General features: G+C 33.3%; 1 non-coding gene across 1 annotated transcript; it reads right to left on the reverse strand.

Annotated features, from left to right (window-relative positions):
- Positions 1 to 9,958: 9,958 nt before the first annotated feature.
- Positions 9,959 to 10,065, reverse strand: LOC121224763 (small nucleolar RNA R71). The gene has a single exon (XR_005922508.1). It is a non-coding gene; the product is annotated as a small nucleolar RNA R71 (small nucleolar RNA).
- Positions 10,066 to 10,453: the final 388 nt, after the last annotated feature.

Consider the following 10,453-nt stretch of genomic DNA (forward strand, 5'->3'; position numbering starts at 1 on the left):
AAACACAACGTACTAGCTTATACATGCCAAAATGTTCTTCTAAGCCAACTAAGAAGAAAGTACCAAAACTTGCTATCTGGTGTGATGACTTCGATGACGGCCCGACCACGCAAAAATAGATGAGTCCAAGCAACCTATAATGGGTGACAAGGAAACACCGAGTGAGTTTATAACTCAGTAAGTCATAAGCTATGCACTACCATCCATCAATAACATTATCACAAGAGAAAACAAAATGGAACGAGGCTAATTACTCCATCCATTCCGAACCATACCATAGTTCCTCCAACCTATCAATTCAATTTCATATCAATTCATGCATTCACATTCCATATACTCATCAATAGGACATTGAAGTATTTTCATAAATCAATTTATTTTCGTTACAATCAAACAACAGAACGGCCTTTCACCCATCCTACGATAAATTTTTATGTACGTGACTTCAAGTATAGTTGTCACATAGGTTCAACTTACCGAGCTCAACACCAAGTATAAGCATAGCACATATTAGCCATGTACTCAAGACACTTACCCGATCCGCTGTCCGCGATCGACTCAATAGTGTCGCACACATAGTGTCCATAGTGATTCACGAATGTATATTGAGCCCGCACACTCAGTGCTATATAATCAACTCGCACACTTAGTGCCACGTAATCAAATCGCACACTTAGTGCTACATAGTCAGACTCGCACACTTAGTGCCGCATGGTCAATTCGCACACTTAGTGCATCATATTCATTTCGCACACTTAGTGCAACATAGTCGAATCGCACACTTAGTGCCGCACAATTTAATCCCGCGCACTTAGCGCCAATCTCATGGTCATAAATGGTTATCCCGCACGTTTAGTGCCGAGATCAACAACTCAGTACATCTTACCTCTTTTCTTTCATTCAACAATTTCATCATCACATACGTACATGCATATATATATATATGTATATTTATTCATTCCATTCAGCATCAATACATACACATTATGACCATTTGAAATAATACCAACTACATGCTTAATGACTTACCTCGTGTTGGGTAAGACGGTTCCAACTCGGCTACTCGATAACCTTTCTTTGCCTTTGCTCGATTCACCTCCTTTAACTCCTTGAGCCAAATCAATAATTTAAAATAGTCATTAATCGACTATTCAAGTATTACTTTCAGAATAATATATATATTGATTTGACTTTCACACACATAGATTATAGTAAGCTTTATAATAGTCAATAAATAACTCATTGGCAAATTTTCATTAATGTTTACAACAAAATCACATATTCACTACGAGCTGTTTTCCTGAGCAGTAGTCGCTAAATTGTTTATAACTGGAGCTACAAAACTCCAAATCACTAGCCGTTAATTTTCCCTGAATATAGACTCGTATATCTTCCATCCATAAAATTTTCAGAATTTTTGGCTTGGCCAATCAATACCAGATTTTTCTTAAAGTTTCCCCTGTTTCACTGTTTGACTATTCTGACCACTCTTCACTACGAATAAAATTTCTCATTTTACAGAATTCAAAATGTGTTGTATTTGATCTCATTTGAAACTAGACTCATTAAGGAGTCTAAGCATATAAATTTTATCTTATAATCATTTTTGTACAATTTATAATGATTTTCTAAAAACAGAACAGGGAATCTAGTAGTCATTTTGACTCAGCCCCACAATACTTCAAATATCTCAAGATCGGTAACTCTTTTGTTTTCATAGTTTCTTTTGTAAGAAAATAGACTCTTCAAGCTTTAATGGCATAATTCACTCAGCTTCTAATTCAACTCCTACAAATTATGGCGATTTTCCAAAATCACCTTACTGCTGCTGTCCCCAAACAGATTATTACCGAATCAAATACTAACATTAGCATTTCACCTTAATAGCTAGCTTGCCAAGCCTTAATTTAACATATTTTCATTCAATTTAGTCTAATAACGCATAAATGGGTAAATTACATTTTTACCCCTAATATTTCGCACTTTCACAATTTAGTCTTTATTCCACAAAACACAAAATACACAAAGTTTGGTCACACTCCTTAAGGGCCGAATCTTCCTAGTGCCCATATAAGTCCATACATCTCATTTATTTCACCTTTGAGTCCTTCAAAAATTTGTTTTTGTAATTTAGCCCTAACTACTCAAAATCACCAAAAACTTCAACACAAAACATATTAATCTTTTATAGCCGAAAACCATACTCACTCCCAAAATCAAAATTTCAACATGGTTTACAAAAATCACTTGATAACTCACTCAATATCAACTAAAATTTCAAAAGCTAGTACATACTTCCTTACCTTAATAGTGACTTAAAATGACCGATTGCTCATGTTACCAACAATATTCAAGATTTGAACATGGGCTAAGTAAGGGACTTAGTAACTAGCTTAATACATTCAACAATTTCCAAAAGCTACCATGCATTACATACCTTATTCAAGACTAGAAGGAGTGGCCGAATGTCTTACTTCCCCTTCCCCCTTCTTCTTAGCATTTTCGGCCAAGGATGATAAAAGATGAACAAATTTTTTTCTTTCTTCTTTAGAACATTCGGCCAAGGGGAAATGAAGAAAGATGGACACTTTTTTTTTGTTTTTCCTTCTTACTTTCACGGCAAAAGGGGAGGGAAGAAACAATTACCACCCATCCTTTCCTTTTTCCATTTCTTTATTTCCCCATACTTCTTATTATATTTTATCCTACATACCTCACTAGGCCAACATGTTCCCAACATGTTTCCACCCATAGCATGGCCGGCCACTACATATTAGGGAGGGGGAATTTGACATGCAAGTCCCCTTTTTCTTCCACATGCACTAATAGGTCCTCATGCATTGACCTATCACATTTTAAAATTTTCTCATATAAGTCCTATTGACTAAATTCACATGCAATCGACTAAATCGAAGCTTGAAATTTTCACACATTCATGATTACATATTCTAGATAATAAACATCGCATTCAAACCTTTCGGTGACTCGGTTTAGTGGTCCCGAAACCACTTCCCGACTAGGGTCAATTTTGGGCTGTCACACAAGGAATTGAACTCCCCTTTTTGAAGTGGAATCGGGATTTACCAATTGGATCTATAAGGTGTGGGGATTTGCTCTTAATAATAATAATGGATGATATTGGTTTAATAATAATATTACTAATAATATGAGTATAATACTCATTTACATGATTCTTGAAAATGTGATAATGGGTGAATATGAATGTATTCATAAAGATCGGTAAAACTCGATAAATGAAGATATCAAGTAAGTATTCTCGAAACTTTAAGATCTATGATGATAATGTGGATTTGGGTTATTTCAGTAAAATATTTTATTATGTGATTCTTATTATTCATGTCATGTGATTTATGGCTAATGAAATTGTATGTACATGTGATGTGGAAATATGATTATCGGTGTTCTAATTTGTATGGAAATATTATATGTTCTTATTCTTATCTATTGATTCGCATGTTAAGAATGGTATATTCTGATTCCGATTTGCATGATTAAGCATGCGATTGTGATAAAATATTCTGAAATCTGATTCGCATGTTAAGCATGTTATATTTCTGATTCTGAATCTCATGTAAAGCATGCTACTGAAAGTTTGTTCTGTATACCATAACAAACACATGGGGTTGGGAAAATTATGTACGAAGGAAGTATTTGGCAGTAAATCTGCATTATCTGGTGGCTTGTCCACAACATTCTATATATGGAAGTAAATCTGTAATATCTACTGGCTCGACCACATTAATTTGTTTCTAGCAGCATGACTACATTACCTGGTGGCTAGTCCACAATATTGGTGTGATTAATGGATGGATGAGTTCTAGGGAACTCTTGTGGTGTGTAGCGGAGTTGGGTAGGGTCTCTTTTTCTAAAAATTTGCATTTTTTTCGAAAAAGCATTGCATTGACATCGTCATTATGCATTCTGCCATATCTGATTCTGTGAATGAATATTTCTTATGATATGATCTGAATAAATTGATGATTGCTATGAATTAAATTATGTCGTTATTATTATTAGTAACCCACATTGGGCTTATAAAGCTTACCCCTTTAAATTCTGATTTTTTTAGATAATCGAGGTTAGGATGGGCTCGACTACAGAGGCACTCTCGGTCATTTTTCAAAAAAAATTATTATTATTGGCATTTGATATATTGGGTTGTGTTTATTTACTATGGACTTTGGTTTGGACGTTGGTTTTGGATTTTGGATTTTTACATGGGTTATGTTTTAAAACTATCATTTAAATGATTTGGAAAAAAATAATTTACGACAGATTTTTCAATAAAAGTGACAAATTAAATCCAATAAGGACGATTTCAAAATTTTTACTATGTTTTCGAAACTCGACACTATCTGCTCACAAAACAATATTTTACGAGATGTATGTTTAACCTACATTTTCAAAACGATAATTGAGTTCTAGATATAGGAATTTGTCCGCTGCGATGTTTTCCCTAAAAACACTTACAATACTTGAGTTTTCCAAAGTTAAAAGATATCAACTAGGCCATTTCACTTCTTTGTTCTCAATTTAACAGAAAATGTTTAAAACATGGAATGTGACTGATAACTCTTGAAAAGAGCTATATCTCAAGCCTCTAAACTTGATGAATTGCCTGTACTTAAGTGAATATATTTGCAATTCTAGGTTATTATTAGAATATTGCATAATAAAGTTGGATTGTGCCTTGAATGTCATTATATGCTACTTTTATTGTTGGGAAGAAAGCAATTGGTTGTTGTATGCTGCAGGTGCAAGAAGGACAAAGAGAATGAGAAAAAAGGAGGAAGGGAATGGAGGAAGTCAAATATTACCATGAAAATTCCAAAAAGATGCTGGTGTAGCACTCAATCCTCGTCACTCTCAGACAGATGTACGTGGAAAAGAGGAAGCAAATGTATGTCCTGAAAGAGGAGGGAGCTACCCCATAAAAGAAGGAACAGAAAGGAAAGAAGGGTAATTTTTTCTCTCCAGAAAAATCTTATGGAAATTTTAGATAAAAAAGGGAAGAGGGTAGCAGCTTAAGAAGAGAGCAAAGACGCAAGGAAGGGGACGACGCATTCAACCTTGGGTTGTGCACAATTTGGTAGCATCAAAGTTAAAGCTGGAGTGGCAAAATTTTCCTGCAATTCTACCTTTATTCTGTTAATTGATTTCTTTGATTTTTAAACTGTGGATGATGATGTTGAATGATGTTGATATTGTAATAGCACGATTTTAGATCTAGTCAGAACAGTGGTTTCGGGACCACAAATTCTACGAGGAAAATTTTATTTTTTTATTATATTTTTATGGTCTACAGTTTCACAGAATGATTTCGTAAAAATTTCATTTAAAAATTTCGACGTTTGGGCACTTAATTTAGCCAAAATGACTAAATTGTAAAAAATGCAAAAGTTGAGTTCTAGAAGCTAGAGGTTTTAAATTGCTATGAAATTTTAAATTGGAGGTCCTTAAATGGTAATTAGACCATTGGTTAACTTGTTGGACAAAAATGGACAAGAGATAAGTGAAATAGGATTTTTTTATGTTGGGGGCATTTTGGTCATTTAGTAATTAAAAGAATTAAAAAGGCCAAAATAGCCAAAAATTTGTCCATCTTCAAGCTAAGGCCAAATTTAGAAAGGGGAGAAGCTATAGTTAGGGTTTTCAAGCTTCCAAGCTCCATGGTAAGTGATTCTAAGCCCCGTTTTTAATGTTCTTTATGTTTTTAGAGTCCCGGTAACTTGTTTTAGCTATTTCTAGCAATAATTTAACCTAGGGTTTATATTTGGAAAATACCCATAGGTGAAATGTGTTTATTTTGATGTTTTATGGTAGAATATAAAGCTAGAAATTATGTTAAACAACTTTTGCTAAGCGATTTTAAGTAAAAACGAGTAAAACGACATAATCGATAAAAATACCTAATGTTCATAAGTAAGTGTTAGAGTGGTAATTTGATGTTGCAATAGAAGCGAAAAATGTTCAGTATGCCATAAAACATAAGAATAAGAGATGAAGTTTAATTTCTGAGGTTTGGGGGAAAAAGTGTAAATATGCAAAAGTTTAGGGGTAAAATTGTAATTTTGCCAAAGTTTGAGTTAAGGATTGTTTTGATGAATGTGCATGTTAAATAAGTTAAATGTGTTATTATAGTTCAAGAAAGAAGTGGAATCGACCTTCATCAGAGAAAAGAAAAGATTAAAGACTAAATTGCTAAATTTCTATATTGTTGCACCAAAGTAAGTTTGTATGTGAATTAATGCATTGTTTTAATGTTATTCAATATATTGTCGAGATTTGAGTGAATATAGATTAAATATTTGATGTAGATTATAAAAAAATGTGGTTAAGTTTGAGAAAGGTGGTAAAATGTTAAAAAAAACAAGGTTTCTGATTGAACACTCGGAATAGACTGGAATACATTAGATAAAAAGGGGTCGCTAAGTGCAGATTCCCCGAGGGGTTGCCAAGTGCAGATTCCCCAAGGGGTTGCCAAGTGTTGATTCCACGAATTATTGATTCTAAAGGTGGTTGCTAAGTGCTGATTCCACCGTATATTTGATTGTGAAAGGGGTTGCTATGTGCTGATTCCCAGTATCATTGAATATAAAGGTGGTTGTTAAGTGCTGATTCCACCGTATCTTTGATTGTGAAAGGGGTTGCTATGTCTTGATTCCCCGTATCACTGAATTTAAGGTGGTTGCTAAGTGCTGAATCCACCGAGTAACGGATAATATTCCGAGTGTTCAATAGGGAAATTGGAAAAGTGAATGTACATATGAAATGGAGAAGATTATGTGAGGAATATTGGGTTTGATACTTAATCGACCCATGTGTAAGATGGTATGAAATATGATAACTATAAAAGAGTAAATTTAGAAATAAAATAGTTTTGAACAACAGTAGTTGTGCAACTTTGAAAAATCATCATAAATGGTGGAAATTGAGTTAGAGGCTGAATAATATATTAAATTGAAGCTGAATGAGTCTATTTTCACATGAAAGAAATAGAGAAAGAAAAAGAGTTATATATTTTGAAATACTTGAAGTTTAGTGAGACAGGGTTGAATTGATTTCGAAATCACCTGTTCCAACTTTGGAAAATCACCAAAAATTGTAAAAAAAAACAATTATGGCTTGTATTATACATGATTTAATTTCTCAATGAGTCTATTTTCAATAGGAACAAACAAGAACATTGTTTGAATTCTGTAGAAAGAGTTAAGTAAATTTTAGTAAAGAGGGGTCAGAGCTGTCGAGCAGTGAAATAAGGGAAAGTTTAAAGAATAAACTGTAATAATTGGCTAAACCAAAAATTTTGAACATTTTATGGTAAGAAGATATCTGAGTCTAGTTTCGGGGAAAATTAACAGAACTTAATTTTGATCTCTGTAGCTCTAGATAAAAATAATTTAGTGACTATAACTCGACTAGAAAACTTTAAATTTAAATATAAGTGGATTGTGAAATTATGTATAATGCTATTTAAGCATGTTATATACATAAAGGATGTGGGATGGAGAGGGGGAGGAGGACAATAAAATGTATGAATGAATTTTTTATAAATGGTCATATGCCCGATTATAATCGGTAAATGTTAAATTGAATGGTAAATACGTATTGGTACTGAAGGAGCTATTGCAGTATTGAAAAGAAAATGATCAAATGTTTAAGAAATTTAGTCATGATATATATATGTGTGATAATAATGATGTATGGATGATTATATTATTGAGTTTCATTGATTAATTCGGTTTAGGTGATGGAAATGTCAAGAACATTTGTCTTTGATATGTGATGATCATGTAATGCCATGAAAATTTGTTTAATTGTGTGGTTGAAAATGTATCTATATTTTGTTATATAACTTATTTTGTAATCTATTTGACAAATGATAAAAATTAATTCGGTTACTATGTGAGGTGAATTATGATTTGTGAAGAATATCTATATTCGACAATAATGGATAAAATACATTTATGTCATGGGTGAATGGTTAAACACTTGGGTTAGTATAAAGTGTAAATTTAGTATGGTTTGTTGGAAAAGAAATAACAGGTTTTGGATTATATTGAATAGAGAAAATTTGTACTATCTTTGTGGCTAATTTTGTTAGTTGTATGGGAGATGAATGGTTAATGTATGTATGTGACAATTAGCTTACCAAATAGTGAACTATTAATATACTACAATAGTTAAAAATGAAAATTTGACGATATGAGAATATGTAATGATACGGATCAATTCAGGTACTCAGAACAAATTCAACAAGTAAGTGAAAATTTATAAATTCATATGACGAGGAAGTGAAAGATTGTGAGTATATTTAGCCAAGTAAACCCTAATTAATGACCCAAGAATAACAATTGGAAAGTTTTAATTTGGATAAAATTTTATAACTCGGATTAATATGTCTATAAGTGTATTCATTCTGGTAATGCCTCGTACCCTATTCCAGCGTTGATACGGGTAAGAGGTGTTACAATGTGACATCACCAGATTCGGCCCTAATGTTTAGGCTGGGTTTGGGGTGTTACAGATATTTTTTATTTTAATTCCGAACCCATAAGCTAATCTCATCATGTTGGAATTACTAGATGAATTTTTATTACTTTTAATGACCGTGATATTATCTTGAGTAGATCTACTATTTCATTTGATTTGGGTTATCTTAATTACATGCATGCTAGCTCTAGACATAGATGAATGCATGGCATGTTCTTAGACTTGATTTAATTCTGAAAAGGTTAAGTGAGTTGGATCATAATCGAATGATACAAGCGAGTACACAAATGAATACTCATAGCACTCTAGACATAGAGCTACGTTCTATACAGAGAAAGGAAGGATAGTGTTAGGTATCGTTCTTGAGACTTGTAGACATACAAAGTCTTGGAATGGTAGCTTAAAGTCTAGCCCTCGAAAAAAGCAGACTATAGTATTTATACTCTAAACAGTAATTTGGTTAAGGTTTTACCATGGCATTATTATGTTGTAACGATATAATTTGAGTAATTCCAACCTTCCTTTTCAATAGCATAAATCCTCATAACTTTGTCTTGTAGATTTGCCACAGAAGTTTATTCAGCATTTGATCTTAATATCTCCTCATCAAATTGTTATTTTGTTCATTTTGTTATAGCTTAATTAGTATAGTTTATAGTGATAACTCAACCAGTTTAATCCATTCTGATCCCTATGGAGACGATCTCTCTTATCACTTTATTACTTGATTCGACGTGTATACTTGCACGTTCGCATTACATATTCACACACGAAAAGTTTTTGGTACTGTTGCCGGGGATCGGCAATTTGGTGAAATTTGGTTGTTATTATCTATTTAATTTTGTTGGTTTTAGCTTACTTAGTAGTTTTTATTCTTTTTCAGGTTTGCTACTAGTTTATGAGTAAAGGTATTCCTAAGAACGAAAAGTATTCTTTTAACCCAAAAATTGAGAGAACTTTGAGGATAAGGAGAAAAGAATTGTGAGAAATGGTAAGGATTGGAAATGATCCAGGCAGAAAAGATCCAATACATCTAAATGGTAGGAAAACTGATATTCTTCATGTGATAGATGATAGAGATAGACCCATTAGAGAACATGTAGTGCCAATCTTAAATGGTTTGAATCTAGCGATTGTCAGGCCACATATTCAAGCTCAGCATCTTGAGTTGAACCAGTGATGTTTCAAATGCTACTAATAGTAGGAAAATTTAGTGGATTACCTACTGAAGATCCATAATTGCATTTAAGACTCATTTAGAGATCTGTTATTCATCCAGGCAATAGGGTGTTCCTGAAGATGCCCTGAGACACAAGCTATTTTCTTATTCATTGCGAGATCGTGCCAGAGTATGGTTGAATGCTTTACAGTCAGGAATGATGGCATCTTGGATTGAACTTTGTCAGAGGTTTTTTTAAGGTACAATCTTCCAAATGTGAATGCCAAATTAAGGAATCATATGACCTCTTTTCAACAATCTGAGGATGAGACATTGTTTGAAGCTTGGGAACGATTCAAGGAATTAATTAGAAAATGCCCGATGCATGGTTTCCAACACTGGACGCAGATGGAAATATTTTACAATGGATTAAATGCACATACAAGAATGGTAGTTGATGCATATGCCAATGGCACTTTGCTGGATAAATCGTATAATGAGGCATATGAGATTCTAAAAAGGATAGTCAACAATGATTATCAATATCCGACTGCAAGAGTAGGGACTAGTAGAAGAGTTCCTGGGGCTATGGAGTTTGATGCGATCACTTCATTTGTGACACCCCAAACCCGACCAGAACAGACCAGTTTGAATCCAAAGCGACACATTAGTCACCGAAGTGACTTTCCAGCATAAAATCACCTAAAGCACATGCCAACCTTATAACACCTCAATTATAACTAATAACTATCTAATCTTTTTTTATTAGCTATTTTTCCT

The sequence above is a fragment of the Gossypium hirsutum genome, chromosome D12, assembly GCF_007990345.1.
Source record: "Gossypium hirsutum isolate 1008001.06 chromosome D12, Gossypium_hirsutum_v2.1, whole genome shotgun sequence".
NCBI classification, from domain to species: Eukaryota; Viridiplantae; Streptophyta; class Magnoliopsida; order Malvales; family Malvaceae; genus Gossypium; species Gossypium hirsutum.